This window comes from Desmodus rotundus, chromosome 2 (genome assembly GCF_022682495.2).
Source record: "Desmodus rotundus isolate HL8 chromosome 2, HLdesRot8A.1, whole genome shotgun sequence".
Classification (NCBI taxonomy): Eukaryota; Metazoa; Chordata; class Mammalia; order Chiroptera; family Phyllostomidae; genus Desmodus; species Desmodus rotundus.
The window spans coordinates 74,673,603-74,691,464 of NC_071388.1; the positions used below are offsets into that span (position 1 = coordinate 74,673,603).

The window sequence follows — 17,862 nt, forward strand, 5'->3', positions numbered from 1 at the left end:
AAATAAATTTAAGGTGGATAAAAGACCTAAATATAAGTCATGATACCATAAAAGGCCTAGAGGAAAACATAGGCAGGAAAATTTCAGATATTCCATGCAGCAATATTTTCATTGATACATCCCCAAGAGCAAGGGACATAAAGGAAAGAATAAACAAATGGGACCTCATCAAAATAAAAAGCTTCTGCATGGCTAAAGAAAACAGCATTAAAATGAAAAGAGAACCAGCTATATGGGAAAACATATTTGCCAATGATACCTTGGACAAGGGTTTGATCGCCAAAATATATAAAGGACTCACACCAGTCCACTCCAAGAAGACACACAACCCAATTAAAAAATGGGCAAAAGACCTAAACAGACACTTCTCCAAGGAGGACATTCAGAGGGCCCAGAGACATATGAAAAGATGTTCAGCATCACTAGCCATCAGAGAGATGCAAATTAAAACCGCAGTGAGATACCACTTCATACCAGTGATTATAGCCATCATAAACAAATCAACAAATGACAAGTGTTGGAGAGGATGCAGAGAAAAGGGAACCCTAGTGCACTGTTGGTGGGAATGCAGACTGGTGCAGCCACTGTGAAAAACAGTATGGAATTTCCTCAGAAAACTACAAATGGAACTGCCATTTGGCCTGGCAATTCCACTGCTGGGATTATATCCTAAGACCCCTGAAACATCAATCCAAAAGAACCTATGCATCCCACAGTTCACAGTAGCACAATTTACAATAGTCAAGTTCTAGAAGCAACCTAGGTGTCCATTAGTAAATGAATGAATCAAAAAACTATGGTATATTTATATGATGGAATACTATGCAACAAAGAAAAAGGAGCTCCAACCCCTTGTGACATCATGGATGGAAGTGGAGAACATTATGTTATGTGAAATAAGCCAGGTGGTGAAAGACAAATACCATATGATCTTGCCTTTAAGTGGAACCTAATCGACAAAACAAACAAACAAGCAAAATAGAACCAGAGACTTTGAAATTAGGAACAATCTGACAGTAACCAGAAGGAAGGGGGGAGGGGAAATGGGGGGAAAGGGGTGGGATTTCAGGAACAACTATAAAGGACAGATGGACATAACCAAGGGCGGGTGGAATCGGGGGAGGGAGGTGGGGATGGCTGGGGTGGGGGGAAAATGCAGACAATTGTACTTGAACACAATAAAACAAAGATTAAAAAAAGTTTGTTTTATGTTTGTGTCAAAACTTTTACTTCTCCATAGTGCCCTTTAACTTTATTCTCCCCAAACTACTTACTGAATTCCTAACATGTGCCGTACACTGTACACCAGGCTGATCCTACACAAAACAAAGACAATTTTGCTCTCAAATTGTTTACAGTTTAGTGAGAAAAAATAGAATTAAATAGGCAGTTAAAAATCTGTGTGTTAAGTTCTATTCTAATGCAGAGTACTGTGTACGTTGGACAGAAAAAAAGAAACAAATAACCTAACATTAGTTTGAATCTGAAATCTGAAGGATGGAAATGAAGCAGACGTGGTTGTGGGCATGAGGTTTGGCAGGGGGTATGAAGGCAATGTGTCTAGGGATGGGAGGAATGGGAGCAAGAGTTGCAGAGAAGGAGCGGCATGAGAGGTGTCCTTGGCCTAGAAAGGATATAGTGTTTTTCAAGAACTAAAAAACCTTTACTATAAATAGACTGCAGTGTGAGCGAGAGAGTGTTTTAAAAATATGAGACTAGGGAGGTAATCAGAAAGTAGATCATATATAACAATGTAAAAGTTTTTAAATAATTTATTTTCTCCCTAAGGGCAGTGGGAAAGTATTTAAGCAGGAAATGGCATAATTGGATTTGAATTTTAGAAAGAGCATCTGAAAAGAACTGAATAGGACAAGAATGAAGTCACTGACGGGAGTAAAAGTTGAAGGGAATAGTCAAAGTAAGAGGTTATGATGGCCTGAATTAGGCACTTTAGTACCACTGGAGAGATGTGGATGCACTTTTACACTTATTTATTTTACCACCTGAATTTTATTCTTTACTTGACTCTGAGTTCCACAGAGTAGAAACCCTGCTGTTTTTCCTTGCCCTGTACTCTCCATACCTAGCAAAGTGCCTGGAATATATAATAGTTCAAAACATATTTTTTGAGTGTTTGAAATATTAAAAGATAGAAGACGGACTGTGGGAGTGGGTGAGTGGTCTGGATGAGAAGGGGAAAGGGGAAAAAATAGGGACAACTGTAATAGAACAAACAAGAATAAAAAATTAAAAAATAAAGAAGAAGTATTTATATGGGAGAACTGACAAAAACGTTACTGAACAAATGTAGTAAAATGTCCGGATCTGATCGACCAGAGCGGCGGATGACGGCACCGGCAACACAGAGACAGCGGGGAGATGAAACAGGTTTACAGAAGGTGTATCCCTGACCAGTGTGGCTTAGTGGGGCGCTGGCCGCAAAGGGAAGGGTCATGGTTTTGATTCCCAGTCAGAGCGCGTGCCTGGGCTTTGGGCTTGGTCCCTGCTCAGGGTCGTTGAGGGGAATATGAAAGGCAACCGATTGATGATTTCCTCCCTCTTTCTCCCCCTCCCTCCCCTCTCCCTAAAAATAGATAAATAAAATCCTTTCTAAAAAGTAAGTGCAGTTTTGGACATGTTTAGTTTGAAACAATCAGGCAGTTCTGATTTCTAGTAAAAATCACTTGAATATTGAGATATTGAGTGAAAAAGCAAGGGCTGACCTGGAGACAGAGCTCTAACAGTTAATAACAATGGATGTCATTCATATCAGTACAATAATTAAATGATACACTGGTCCGGTGGATTAGCCCCATTTCACAAATAGTAAAATTGATGCTTATTAAGCATTTAAGAAATTAACTATTTTTCTGAGTTTACACAGCTCACAGTGGTGGAGCTGTGATTTGAACCCAGCCTGCTCCAGCATCGCATATCTTTAACCAGAACTCTGGGCTGCGTCTCCTCTAAGAACTTGTTAAAGTGGATACTAACTAAAGCCAAGGAAGTTAAAGCAATAACTCAGAGAGAGGCTATAGTGAGAAATAAGATGATGATAAGAAGCAAAATCTTAGGTTTGTGAATAAAAGAAATGTTGCCAGGAAATGGGACTGAAGTAATGGCGGAAAGGCGGGGCTGTGTGTGGTGGTGTCAAAGAGAAAGTATCATTTTTGATAACTCACACTTTGGGGAGTAGAAGCTAATTTCATCTCTTAAATACAAAGAAGTTGTTTGGGAAGTAGGAAGATAAAGAGGGAGAAATAGTAGGGTGAGAGAGAGAGAATTAAGACATAGGACCACGGGTCTAATTTTTTACTAAGTGCCTACCATCCCTTACATACCTGATAGAAAAATATTTACAGTTGATGCATTCAGATAAAATTCATCACTGTTTACGAGTATAAGTATAGTGTGCTGCATTCAAGTTCAGATTCAGAACATGAGTGGCATACGATGAACTCGTAGTTAAATTATCTTGTCCAGGCTGCAGAGAGTTTAAGGCCTCAACAAAATTACAAACAAATGGATTCCTTAGTCCCTTTTCTTTAGAGGTATAGAAGAAATTCAGATTTTAGCATTCCTCTGGGAAAAAAAAATGCAAATCTGGCCAGACCTTACCAGTTAGTGTGTTAAACTAGCAAACTAACTAAAAATGCAGTTCCTACTTACAATCCAATCAGTCTGGTGAGTAATTCATAGATACTTCTCACCTTCTTGGCACAGAGTAAAGCAATTAGGGGTATGAGAGAAATAGAGGGAAACATTAAATTTCTCCCAACCAATTGTGAATTAAAAATTTAAGAGGTCAACTTTTGTCATAGGCTTTGGGGAATTTTAGAAAAAGCTCACCAGGGTAAATTACATAGGTCCTCACAAGTGTTGAGGATGCAGAGATTAGAAGCTCAGACTATGCAGGAGACATGATATAGCCATTGTTACCTTGCACGGTCCGGTAGCCTGGATATAGATACAGAGAAGTCAGGCAACTAAATTATTTTTGGATTGAGGTTTGTCTTATTTCTGGGAAGAAAAGAGAGTAGAACAAGGGAGTGGTTGATAATATTGACAGAACTTCAGTTCAAAGAAAAAAAGGGACATAAAATAGTTGGTAACTTGGGAAAAATTGGAGGTGTTAAGATATTGGAGATTTCTATGTAGTAAACATACAGACGTATTGGGAAGCAACTGACTTAGAAAATAATAAAGTAAGTAGATCTCTATTACTAGGGAATGTTTCATATAATGTTTTTAAAATAAAGAGTGTATTCATATGACTACATGCTTACCTGTGAAAGATTCAATGGTTTGAATTATTGTTTAGCAAATACTCACCTGCCTGTCCCCTGACACTGTGGATGGAGTACAATTCCCTGCTCCACTGCTGTTGGGCCTGATCTCAGGCCTTGAATTGGCCAAAGGAATGTAGACAGAAATTACTGTGCCAGCGAGGTGCTCAGGTCTTGGGAAGTTCTCAGTTTGTTTGTTTGTACGTTTGCCACTGGCATGATAAACTGAGGAGCATTATGTTTCCAAAAGAATAAGAGACCTGCAAAGCTGTTGCCCAAACTGACCTTCATACCTGAACCTGGAAACAGAATTAGCCTGCCAATTTGTAGGCCCCCAGTGTGAAGAAAAGACTCTCCATGTGATCTGAACACCCACAAGTGTGCCACTGATGCTTATTTCTTGATGTCATGGACTCATGGACTGATTTCTTATGAAACAATGCCTGTTGAAAAAGAAGAGAATTAAAGAGAAGAAATCTCTGACAGTAAGGAAATCAAGAAATTGAATGTGGGAGTGTTGAGAGAACTGAACAGTAACAGTATTTGGGGTGCAGAGGAAGGCATAAAAGATCATCATTAAGTCTTCAGTGAATGAGTATGAGGAAGTAGCTTTTAGAGAATGACCATATTGAAGAGAGGAAGAAGGGGAGGATATTATGGTAGAATGACATTAACTTCAAAGAAGTAGGACTTGTTAATAGGAGGATGAAGTAACAGGGAAGCAGTACTAGAGGCTGTAAGGCAGAGGTCCTCGGGCTGAATCCAGTCCTCCACCTTGTTTTATCAGGCCCAGCACCTTATTTCTACCTGGCAGCAGCACTGAACTTCTTGCCCCTGGTTAAGGAGTAGTTACATTTAAACAGTCCTACAATTACATTTGGCTCTTTGAAGGCAACTGCAAGGCTGATGTGGCCCCTTTTGAAAATGAGTTTGACACCCCAGGTAGGGAAACCATTTTGCTATTTTATTTTTAAGTGTGTGGGGTGACAAAGACAGTACATCTTACAAATTGAAAGGTATGTTAGGGTTCTCCAGAAAAAACAGAACCAATAGGATTGATTGATTAATTGATTGATGATGAGGAAATGGCTCACACATTTGTGGAGGCTCACAGGTCCCAGGATCTGCAGTCAGAAACATCAGCAGTTGGAAACTTAGTTAATGGTGTTGTTCCAGTCTGCACCCAAAGGCCGGAGAACCAGTAGAGCTGATGTAAGTTCCAGTGTGAGCGCAGGAGGAGACAGAGGAGCAAGCTCAAGCAGTAAGGGAGAGTGAATGCAGTTTCCCTTAACCAGCCTTTTTTTTTTTCCTACTGAGGCCTTGAATGGATTGGATAAGGCCCACCCAACACTGGGGAGGGCAACCTGCTTTAGTCAGTCTACTGATGATTCAAATGTTCATCTTACCCAGGAAAACCGAATAGCTGGGCTTCCTGTGGCCCAGGCAAGTTGACAACATAGAATTAACCATCACAAAAGAGTAGCAGGGGAAACTGTCTCCAGAGAAAAGTAATAATTCATCAAGATAAGTAGGTTAATGAAGCTGCAGATTATTCTGGCTATTGGTTGAATTCATTCTTTGCAACTGTTAGGCCGAGATCCCCATTCTGTCCTGGCTATCAGTCAGAGTCTGGTTTTTGCTCTGAGAGGCTGCCCTCATTCTTCCTCACGGCTGATCCATCTTTGAACTACCAATGGTGTGTTGGAGTCCCTTCTTGTGTATCCAATCTCTCTTTCTTCCTCTGTTTTTAACAGGGTCTACGTAATTTAAATCAGATCCTAATGGGTAACCTGCCTAAGTTAAGGTTAACTGTGCTATATAAAGTAACAATCATAGAAGTGATATTTCAACTTATTAAGCAGTACTGGGGATCAGGGCATGGAAGTTCAGGAACCATTTTTAGAATTCCGGCTCTAAATTCTAAATCTGTAATTTAGACTCCATCTTAGCAGACTGGTGAGAGAGAGCCTCCTACTGACCTTGAAGACGCAAACAGCCAATGGAGAGGGCCACATGGCAGCGCTATAGGCAGCCTCCAGGAAATGAGGGTGGTCGGTCTCCAGGCAAGTCAGTAATTAAATTAAGACTCCCAGTCCTGCAACTAGAGCTTCCATCATAAGAATTCTGACAACAACTGTGTGACCATGTGCTTCAGAAAGGAAGCTAGCCTGGCTGGAACTTCGACTGCAGCCTGTGAGACACTCAGCAGAGGACCCAGCTAATCTGTGCCTCTCCTCCTGACCCACAGAAACGCTGAGGTGGTATGAGATGATTAATGTGTCTTGTTTTAAACCACTGACTTGTGGTGATTGTTCACCCAGCAATAGAAAACTAGTACATGGGACTTGCCTTTGGAGATCTTGAGTCAGAAATCTGGGGTCCGAATCAAAAGTTTTGGAGACAAAAATACCACAGGGACATCTAATGCAAATAGTCTCTTATTGGAGAAACTCTGACTCTGAATCACATTTCACAATTTCCATGTTCATTAAGGTGTGGGAGAGCTCATCACTGTGGTTTTGTGTCTGGGAGAAGTGCATGTAGCCAGAGTGTGCAACCCTTTCCTTCGGGAGAACTTTACTCAGTGGGAGTAGCTTAAAGTCTGTAATAACCTGAGAAAGACCCCAGAGCAAGAGGATCTACAAAACCCATGGCACTTGAGACATAAACAGCTTGCTCCTTCCAAAGATTAGGTAATTCAGTCATCTTCCAGAAGGCCGCCAGCAGGCGAATGATGGAAATGACAGATCTGCTGTTCATGGAGGAAAAAAATGTAATTGGAAGGAAATAAGTCAAGATGTTCACAGACAAAGGAGAAAAATATCTGCTGGTTTAAAAAATTGTGTGCCAGTTTACTCATCTGCCAACAATACATTTTTTTTTCATCTTCACATTGGAAGCTTGATTAGAATGAAATGCAGAAAGTTTTTGCAGTAAGTAGAAAATATCCTTAATGCCCAATGATGCATCTATAAAGAATAAAGGTTAGTCACTTTAGCAAAAGAAGGAGCTGTTTCACAAACCTAATAACTGATTTCCTAGGAAATAGTAGTGAGCATTGGGCTGCAATTAGAACTCCAGGGCGTACATTCCAGCATTAGGAACAAATTTGATTTTGTGATTAGCAAGCAAACTGCCTATAGCCTGTGCTTATTGGACTATATATTTTTGAACTGGCTTTGAGCTTCGGTCTGTAAAGTATTTTGCAGTCTATATTAATCACAATTTTTCACCCAGAGTTTACTTTGACATCATTGAGCAATCAATACAGCTAATTCCACGTTGACAGCTGTGCCTAGTGCTGTGTTCATGCTGAACTTGTTAAATCGGTACACATTTGAGGAGGGAAGAGCAAACTATCAATTTGAACGGTCCTTTAAACATATATAGATGAAGTTTTGTACTTGTCAGTAATACAGTGTGAAATTAGAAACTAATATTGAAGTTTTATTTTTTTTAATAATGTATCAAAGTTGCTGAAAGGTAGAAAAAAGAAGTTAAGGCCCTACCACAACTTTCTGGGTGTAAAGAGACGGGGGTTGATTGAAAAATAAAATTTTACTAAAAGTAACTGAAAAACTTGTATTGAAACAGACTGCTACGTAACATCGGTTTGAATGGCACTTCAGACTTTATCAAACAAGACACTTAGGGTTGCATCTGATACGATGCTCCGTTCGGGGTTTGCAAACTAAGGCCCACGGGTCGAGTCGGCCTGTACCCTGGTCTTGTACGGTCAGCAAGCTGGGAATAATTTTCATATTTTTAAAAGATGAAACTAGAAGATGCACAGAAACTGTGTGTAGCCTACAAAGCCTAAGTCTGGCCCTCTGCGGAGAAAGTGTGTGCTGATCTCTGCTCTAGGACCAGGCAGGACAACTCTCTGAGAACTGCATGGCCAGGATAGAATTCACAGAGGTCTCTCTTTACCAAGGCTGCTCTCAGGGGTTCCATAATAAAGTACTACTGACTCTGTGGCTTAAAGAAACAAAAAGTTGTTTTCTCACAGTTCTGCAAGCTAGAAGTCCAACGTCAAGGTGTCGGCAGGGTTGGTTGTTTCTGAGTGTTGTGAGGAAAGGCTCTGCTCCAAGCCTTCCTTCTTGGCTTATAGGTGGCCATCATCCCCCCTGAGTTCCTTCACTTCATCTTCCTTTGTCTGTGTCTCAGTCCAAAATTTCTCCTTTTTATAAGGACACTGATCATCTGGGTTACCTCTGTAAAGACCCTATCTCCAAATAATACCACATTCGGGGTTACTGAGGGTTAGGATTTAGCATAAGAATTTGGGAAGGGCACAATCAGCACGTAACAGTAGAGTTCTCTAATATCCTCCATGTCACTCAAATAAAATTTTAATTTGAGAGAAAATTAAATAGATTATACAATTTGCCCAAGGGCAAAAGGTTAATAACCACAGAAATAGGGTATGAATCCAAAATTTGAATGAATCTTCAAGTCGAATATATTTTGCACTCCTCTAAGTTGCTCTGAGGAACAAAATAATAATCATATTACATATCATTTATTCAGTTCCTCAATTCCACAAATATGTATATTAATACCTATTATATGTCATGCATGCTTGTAAATAATACAGCATCCCTCTCTATAAGTGTAGATATTATAATAAAAGGTGAAAAGGAATTACTAAGTATCAATAATCCAAGGAAGAGAAGGCTACACTTCTTTCATAAGCTCTAGTTCAAGAGGCCTGTATCTTACAATGTGTGTTATCCCAAGATTCCGTTAAGATGAAAGTCTTTCCTCTCCTCCCACTCTGGAACCAGAATGTCAAAAGCCACTATAAGTTAGGATCTATCTTCTCTGGGTATCATTTTTAATAACCCCTGGTAGATTCTTTAAATTGGGGCCTTGTAAAATTAACACAAAATTAAAAGTTTAGTAATAATTGAATTCACATCATACATTGAGAATTGTATAACAAAGATTAATAGGAGCTCATGTGACAAATAAAATTAATATACAATATGAGATTTGGTTACAAATTTCCACTTTTTTCTTATAACTAGGGAAACTAGTTACTGTGTAACCCAAATCAAACTTTTTAACTTTTTGTTTTGTTTTTGTTTTTGTTTAGTTTAGTTTTGTTTGTTTGCAGCTCTTGTTGTTTTTGTCACTTTGCTATTCTGGTTTTGAGTTACTGGAGTCTCTTTTTCTCTGATTTCTCTAATTTATGTTCCAATCTGTTAGATGGTCATTTTCTTTCACCAAGGTACTTAATATCAATATCAGGGAATTTATAGCATTACTGTAAGCAATTTCTGAAGTTTTATGCCATCTAAATGCTTCCCTAAGTCTACCTAAGCAGGTTTGCCCTCCCCCAAAACAAGGCACCTACAAAATGCTGGCTTCTGGGCTCCCACCTCAGCTCCCTGCTCTGTAATAAGGCCTCCCTTCCATCACCTCTGAGCTAAACCAAGCTACATGGTCAGACGATTTTCATAGCTACTCAATTTTGGCAAAAAGAGAACAGCTTCCAAGATGAATCTAAACTGAGAAAGTCTCTTCCACTGCACAGATGTCATTCACTTACGTTTCCTGTGATAAAATATTATATTTCCTCTAGCTGTTACCACCCAGAGACTCTGATATATGAGTTCGTCATCTTTTTAGATGGGTTGTCTAATGAGACCAGCACAGAAATGCACGTGAAGAGACTGTTTCAGAAGTTGGCCAGCTTTCTCTCTGCACTGCAGTTTAACCAGAGTGAGGACCATTAGCCTTTCACCGGTTGGACTTACAGAGTCACAGTTGTCCAAACAATTTAAGCATAATATCTACATTGAATTATATAACTCGAATTATGTAAGCTGTTGGTCCAAACACTTCCAAGAAATGCAAGAGCCCATGCTCCTTTGTGGGGTTTTTTTAGGTCTTTCTTGTGCTGTCTCAGTAAACGCGTATTTCTGTGTGTAAGTAAACATTTTCTTCATGGCTTCCACTCTGTTCTATCTCAATAAAAATTTGAATTAATTTGTTTATAAATTGTTATTATTTTCATATATAACACTATTTTAGTTATATTTGTATATGACATGGATTTGGATATACTTACAGTGATTTATGCTAATTACTGTGCCTTATTTTTTGGAATTAGGGAATAACACAAAATAAAAACGTGCATATGGTACTATTTTACTTCTAAAGCCTATAGCCAGGCACTCTGCTTAACTGAACTCCAGAACAGTTGAAACTTTTATTCCCTGAAGATTCTGGTAGAAGCTGAGTGGAAACTTAACACCAGAAGAGTGTGTAGGACTTGTCCCCGGCTCCTTGTGCACCTCACACTATGTAGCACATGCCCCAACATCTTAGAAAACTCGTTTCAGGGAGCAGAAGTGTAGAATTCTCCATACCAGGTAATTATCTTGGAATTGCCCGCAGTTCCACGAGGTGGTGGGAAGTGCCAACGTGATTCCCACCCAGAGCTCCCATTGGCAATCTGTGAGAGCCAGGGGAAGTTCCGGCATGCTCAGCTTTGAGGATCAAGTGGGAGTCCTTTGTAGAGCCCTCAAAGTGGAGGGGAGCTTTGGAGGCTTGAGGAATGCTCTGATTTTGTGATTGTCTATAATTTAGAGGTGGAGGCAGAGGTTGCTTCTCCCAACATAATCAAGCATATGAATTGATACAGCATATCAAATATATCTCCCTGTACACACCTCAAATTTTAATTTAGTGCCATGGGATAAGGCCCAGAGATATGTGTTTTAGATTTAATTTTTTAAATTTTTATTTATTTATTTTAGAGAGACAGAAACATTGCTTTTTTTGTCCCACTTATCTATGCATTCATTGGTTGCTTCTTGTCTGTGCCCTCACCTGTAACCAAACCTGCACCCTTGGTGTATCGAGACGATGCTCTAACCGACTGAGCTGCGCAGGCCAATGCCGAGATTTGCGTTTTAAACAAGCATTCTGATATTGCACTTTCAGTTGATCCTTCCTTTAAGAAACCAAATAGTTGTCTGTAATTGAATAACAATAAAAATTGAAAAAAATAAAATAGAAAAAAAAAGAAACCAAATAGAAGAGGTAAATCTCCTCAGGGTTCCCATTTCCTTGCCAGTTATTATGGTAATTAGGGTCTCCTGGCTTTTATTTTTTTAGTGAAACACTGTCTCCTAAAATTTCCTCTCCTTGCAACAGCCTGGCCTACAGAGGGAACCATAGTGAATCTGTTATTGATGCTGGCCTTTCTCTCACTAGAACATTTATAATGACCTTGATGAGCGATCTGGGGAAGTTCCCTGAGTCGTGCACTTGTTGCCTTGTTGGGGAGATAAACCTGAAACATTTTCCAGAATAGGGTAAATACTAGCTTTTATTCTGGAAAGGTGGACCACTTCTGTCAGGTCTGAGGGTTTGAGGGCATCTGCTGAGCCGATATCCTCAGAGGAATTCATCCAGATGTCCTTATGCCATGTCTCTGAAATCCACATTCTCACAACCAGGGCCTTGATCCTAACAGAACAGATCTGCCTTGGCTGAGAGCCGAGTATCTCTGCAGTGCCGCGACTCATCAGGTTTTCAGTTTCTTGACTACCTGTACCACATTTAACCACTTACAACTTGTCAGTGGTCCTCGCTTTCTCATCTCTCCGCAGGCTATCAATACGAACAAGCAATAACCAGTCAACTCCGCTGTCGTTGTATGCATCGTTTCCCACGTATTTTCCTAATGTTTGGATCATTGAATGCCTTGAAGTGGCATTCTCTTCCCCCAGGAATTTTTTTCAGGTCACCACGTATACAAGTTTTAGCTGTTATCTTGTGCCAGGGACTTTATCTATCTTCTTTGCCTACTGTGCAGAGAGTCCTTAACTTGAATTCTATTGCCTGTTTTCTTGGCCCACTCTCAGTACCATGAGTGTTAGTTTGGGTTCTCTGAGAATCAGATACTAAGACAAGATTTTACAACTAGTGATTTATTTGGGCAAAATGTCTATAAAGGAAAATGGGGATGGAGCCACAGGCGGTGGTGGGTAAAGCCACGAGACTGTAATACAGGTCTGACCTCTAGGAGGGAGAGAAGAAAAAATTGTGTGCAAAGAGTCTCAGACTGCAGTCCATTTCTAACAAAGTTTTGACCAGGTCCCTGGGGATGTACTTAAGCCAAAGTCGCTTAACAGAGGAGTCCCATGGCTCCTAAGTGGACCTGTTTTAGTTTCCCTGCCAGACTCAGTAATTTCCGGGAGCAGCTGTGGGAAGCATGGCCTCGGTACAATAGCCGTGGTTCCGGGGCGCAGCAGCTGAGGCTGTTCTTCAATTACCTTTCCCACAGCGGGAAATCCTCCCGGCCTTGTTTCAAGACCACTACACACACTTACAAAAAAATACATATCCTGGCAAAAGTAAAATTCCTTCCCATGTACAGAGATGTTAAATATATAAAAACAAACATTATGCAGTTTCATTTCAACATTGTATTTTGTTGCATATAGCTTACGATTTGTTACATCAGTGATTCTGGAAGGCCATATTGATTTGCTAACTATGGGAAAAGAGACTTTGGAATGACACCGTGGCCCATTTACTGCCACATTTTGCATTGGTATTGGAAACTTAAAATGACATGCAGGTGAGGGGCAGAATTAGAGATTTTATTGGAGTAGGCAAAGGTCAAACACTATTCAGGGATGAACTTCCTGTGCAAAGAGATCAGGATTAGAGGGGACAGAGAAATGGCAAGGCAGGACTTCATTATCTAATTTCCATACAGTTGTAAACATCTCGAAATGTAAAATAATGTCAAGCGGTAAATCCTAATGATCCAATAAGAGACCGTTTCTTTCTATAGGCTCTGCTCTCCTGATATTTCTGGCTCTTGCTCTTCCATCTTCCTGTTTCTTTGTGTCTGTATACGTCTATTTCTCATTAAAAAAAAAAAAAAAAAAAAAAAGCTTGATACTTTGTCAGTTTCCTTTTCCTGTTTATCCTCCACTTTTCAGTATTTCTCTCTTTTTCTCCCTGTCTATTTTGTTCTCTCTTTTAAGGTGATGATCGTTGAACCATAACGTAACTAACAATCGCTTTGTAAGTGAGAAAGGAAGTGATTGGCCTCGGCGTTCCGTGCTCCAGCGCAGCTGGGGCTAGCTGACTGGCGGCTGGGACACCGCCAGGCGGGCAGGGGTTGGAATTGGAGCCTCTCCCTGGACCTGACTATAACCAGCACCATGTGGTTACTAACTGCTCTTCATTTACCTGCTGATGCCTGCTGCAAAACAAAATGAAACAAAACAAAATAAAACAAAAAACACCAAACTGCCAACAATGCAGAGCCCATCTGCTATTCCACCACCGGCCACTGGAGGGCCCCAAACACTGTTATGGGTCGCCACAGCTTCCCATCACCCACACTAAGCGGGTGCCCCACAAGCCCATTGACAACGACGGCACCACGTCCTGGGTATCAGGAGGCATTGGCAGAAAGCTGGTTCCCAGCCAACTGGAAACGGAAACATCATCACTGAGACCAGGAAATATATTCAAGAGGAAAATGTACCACCTCCAAGTTTACACATCTAACATTTGAGAATCCAGTCTTCTCCCCACCCACATTTGGTAGCTCCTTAACCCAAGGGCAGCCCAATCAATCAGCAAAAGCCATTTCTGGAAGGCCCTTAAGTTCCACTGCTCAGTCCCCAAGGCTCTGGGAAACTGTCGCCACCTGCACTTTAAAACGTACCTTCTGTGTTCACAGCACTTGATATCCAGGTGCGCTGTCCCCCCTGATCAGAGGCAAACGGGCCGGCAGGCTGCTGCCTGGGCCTGCTCTGGTGGAAGACACAGCTGGGGGGAAGGTTGGCGTAAAGGTTGCGTGGAGAAGAGGCAGCACCTCATTACTTACGACGGGGAGAGAGAGGAGCTGAGCAAAAGCCAGTTCCTTGTGAAGAACCGACTCGATTTCTTAGATGCCAGTAATTTCAAGAAATTGATTGCTGGTTCCCTAGAGTTGCTAACGTCATTTTCCTGGCTCACATTGAATAAAACGAAAATAATACCAATAACATCAATAGAAAAAGGATATTTTAACTAGAGCCATGGAGTCATAAGGAAATTTAGTTCCCAGATTTGGGGAAAAGAATTTATTTTTTCTTTATTTTTAGAAAGAGAGGAGGGGAAGGGAAATGAGAGGGAGAGGAGCATACGTGTGCAAAACACGGATGTGCAACAGAAACCTCGATCAGAGGCCGCCGGCCAACCCGGGCCTGGCCTGCAGCTCAGGCAGGAGCCCTGACCGGCGAGTGGGGGAATCCAAGCGGGACCTTGTGGGTTGTAGGGACGATGCCTGGCCCGCTGAGCCACAGTAGTCGGAGTCCAGATTTGCTTTTTAAAAATATCTTATCATAAACAGTTTTTAGTGTGATAAACACTATGTCTTTCTTGTATTAACTGTTTAAAATACCTTGCAGTGACTGCTCAAAATGTGTGTAAAAAATGGTTGCAGAAAATTTTTAAAGGAAAAAAAGAAAGGCTTGGCAAAGCTGACTGAAAATAAGCAATCAGTCAAAAATGTTAGGGAGAACTGATAATTATGAATGAATTTTAATCTAAGAAATTTTATTGTAGAGAAAAATATAAAAAGAGCATGAGCAAGCCTTAAGGAAGTCTGCATGTGAATATGATTTTAATTAGTTTCCCTTTATTTTTGAGGAGATGTTAGTGTTCCTCTGTTATTAAAGTCACCCAGAAGAACCTTTCTGTTCAAATGTACTAACAGTGGAAAGCTTACAGTTAACTGGGAATTTGCATTTTAATTAGGAAGTTCAAGTTGTATTCACACTATGTGGAGTAGTGCAAAAACGTATACATGCGAGTGAATGTTCTCTCATAATTATATTGTGAACCACTGAAAACATACATTTGAAACAAGAAAAAAAGATATTTTCAGCAGATTCTGAAATAAGCTGATGATGTCTCATCGACACACAGTGTGAAGAACTGTGATAGTTTATAGTTTGAACTTTCAAAATTAATTTGTTTTTATAGACTTTATCCATTGGATCATCAAGTTTTATTAAATGCTGAGGCCCCATTGGTGATTTTAATAGTTCTTATGAATTCCTTGCCTTTCCATGCACACCACAATAATTGTCCCAAATCAAATTAGTTTGCAATATTAAATTGATTCCTATTTTGCTTTTTATCCTCTTCAACAATGAGCGCATTGCCTTGGACCAAACTCACCTCAGCTAAAGCTGTGTAATATGTACCCCCAGACAATTCACAAGCAAAGAAGCATAGAAAACTGAATGCATTTACTGATACCTCATTCAAAGTAGGCAGCTATTTGGCTGACTGAGAGTGGATATAGATATATATCTCCAATCGACAACTGAGGTCCCCCCCTCCAACATTTGATATCTCCAGGGGTTAAGTGAGATGAATAACAGATTCTTATGGGTTTTTCCGAGATGAGTTAAGTCTTGAGTATAGTAAAGTGTGAAGCTAGGACCCTCTCAGGCTAAGCATTTCTCCTAAGTGAAGGATCGTGTCTGATCTTTGCTCAGGAATGATCTTGTCTCCTTAGCGTGCCAGTGGGGATTCCAGCCGAGCTGTGTTTTCTCTGTCTGTCCCCTCTTGCTGCTGCTGTTGCTGCTACAAACCAGTCAGAACCCGGCAGTGCTGTCAGTCAGCCTCCGTCAGCCCCAAATGCAGTTATGCTTTGGTGGTTCTTCTGTCTGAGCTTTTAGCTGTTGCAGGTAATATTATAATTCAAAAAAGTAGTCCTGTATTAAATTCAAAATAACCTCAGCATTTGAATTTTTCAAAGTAGTACACAGGGGAAACAGATAACTTGTGAAAAGATCATTTAAGCCAAATTTTGAAAGTACCCTAGATGTTTAAAAATTATTTAAATTTATTGAAAGTATTTTAGAAACTGTTCAGTTCCTACTGTTTTTTGTTTATTGACTATTTTGAAATTTAACATGATATTAGCTTCTGCCTTATTAAAGTTGAATGCTAAAATTGTTAGTGTAATGACTACAAAGATTTCTTTTAAGCTAAAAAATGTAATCTGGCATAGAGGGGTTTCACTGCTTCCGGAAAGCTAATATTCTGACATGTGGGATGTAACAGATAATGTAGTTAGTATCTTTTGTTGGTGAAATAGATAACTAGTTATGATTGTGTGAAGACCAGAATGATAATTATGATAATAATATCTACTGAGAAACTAAAAAATATACCTTGCTCCAGTGCTGAGAAAAGTATAAAATGGTGAACGCTGGCCATTTTAGAAGTGTTGGAGTAAGAGGAAAGTTTGGACAACATCAGCCTAAAAAATGTAGACCAGTAGAATTACTTTTTAAAAAGTGACTTCTGTATTGAGGTATAATTGACTTACAACATTATATTAGTTTCAGGTGTATAACAGTGACTTGATATCAATATGTATTTCTAAAGGATGGATGAATGGTGATGGAAGGAGACTTGACTTGGGTGGTGAACACACAGTATAATATACAGATGAGGTGTTGTAAATTTGTATACCTGAAACCTAAGTAATTTTATTAACCAATGTCATCCAAATACATTCAATGACAAATAAATTAAAAAAAGGAAAATGAATTGCAAAATGATCACTACAATAAATCTAGCTAAATCTGTCCCCACAATAGTTAAAATTATTTTTCTTATGATGACAACTTTTAAGATTTCCTCTCTAAATAACTTTCAAATATGCAACACAGTACTTGCTATTAACCACAGTCACCGAGCTGCACATTACATCCATACGACTTCTTTGTTTTATAGCTCGAACTTTGTACCTTTTGAACTCCTTTGCCGTTTTTGTGCCCCCCACCCGCTTCTTGCTTCTGGCAACCACCGAGTCCAAAAAAGCGACATTTTAATATTAGACCATCCATTTATTTTGGTGTTAAACAGCTCCTTTGTGATTGGTTGTAAACTTCTGAAAGAGGCCTGCAGTACTAACAGGCAAAATAGAGACACATTACTAGAGAGCAGGATGACCGTGAAGGGGGGGGAGTGGAGGTGGGGGATTGAGCAAAAAGGAAAAAGGACTCAAGGATGTGTGTCACTTTTCTACTGTTCTACAGGTATTTCCGGAGATAATTTCCTGATAAAACTAGTTGCTTGAATCCTCTCTCAAGATCCACTTCTATTAGAGCTCAAACTTAATTCAAACTCCTTCTATTCCTTCAATTTTCATCCTTTGCACAGGTCTTTGGAATGTGAAAGTCTAGCCAAAACCATATATCTATTTGGTAGTTCCCATAATTGCTTTAAACTCAAAATGTTCTCTAATTCTATCACATACCTTTTTAAAATAATTTCTGTCATAGGTTGGGGGGCTCCAGGTGCTTCTTGCTCTGGCTAAAAATATCAGCATGTCCTTGCATTATGCCGCCACAAAATACTTTGTAATGAAGAGAATTTGGCTGTTAAATATGACCTACTTGCAAATCTGAACAAAAGGTTCTGATTCTTTTACCGAGATTTTCAGGTTTATTGGAAGACAAATAGAGAGCCAGGTATGAGCAGAGGATTGCACCTGGAAGGAGGAAAGCCAGAGAACAGACCAAACGGA

At 39.9% G+C, this 17,862-nt stretch overlaps 1 pseudogene; it reads left to right on the forward strand.

Moving 5' to 3' along the window:
- The first annotated feature begins 13,533 nt into the window (after positions 1–13,533).
- LOC112302583 (RAD9, HUS1, RAD1-interacting nuclear orphan protein 1 pseudogene) lies at positions 13,534–14,343 on the forward strand (annotated as a pseudogene).
- The last annotated feature ends 3,519 nt before the right edge of the window (positions 14,344–17,862 follow it).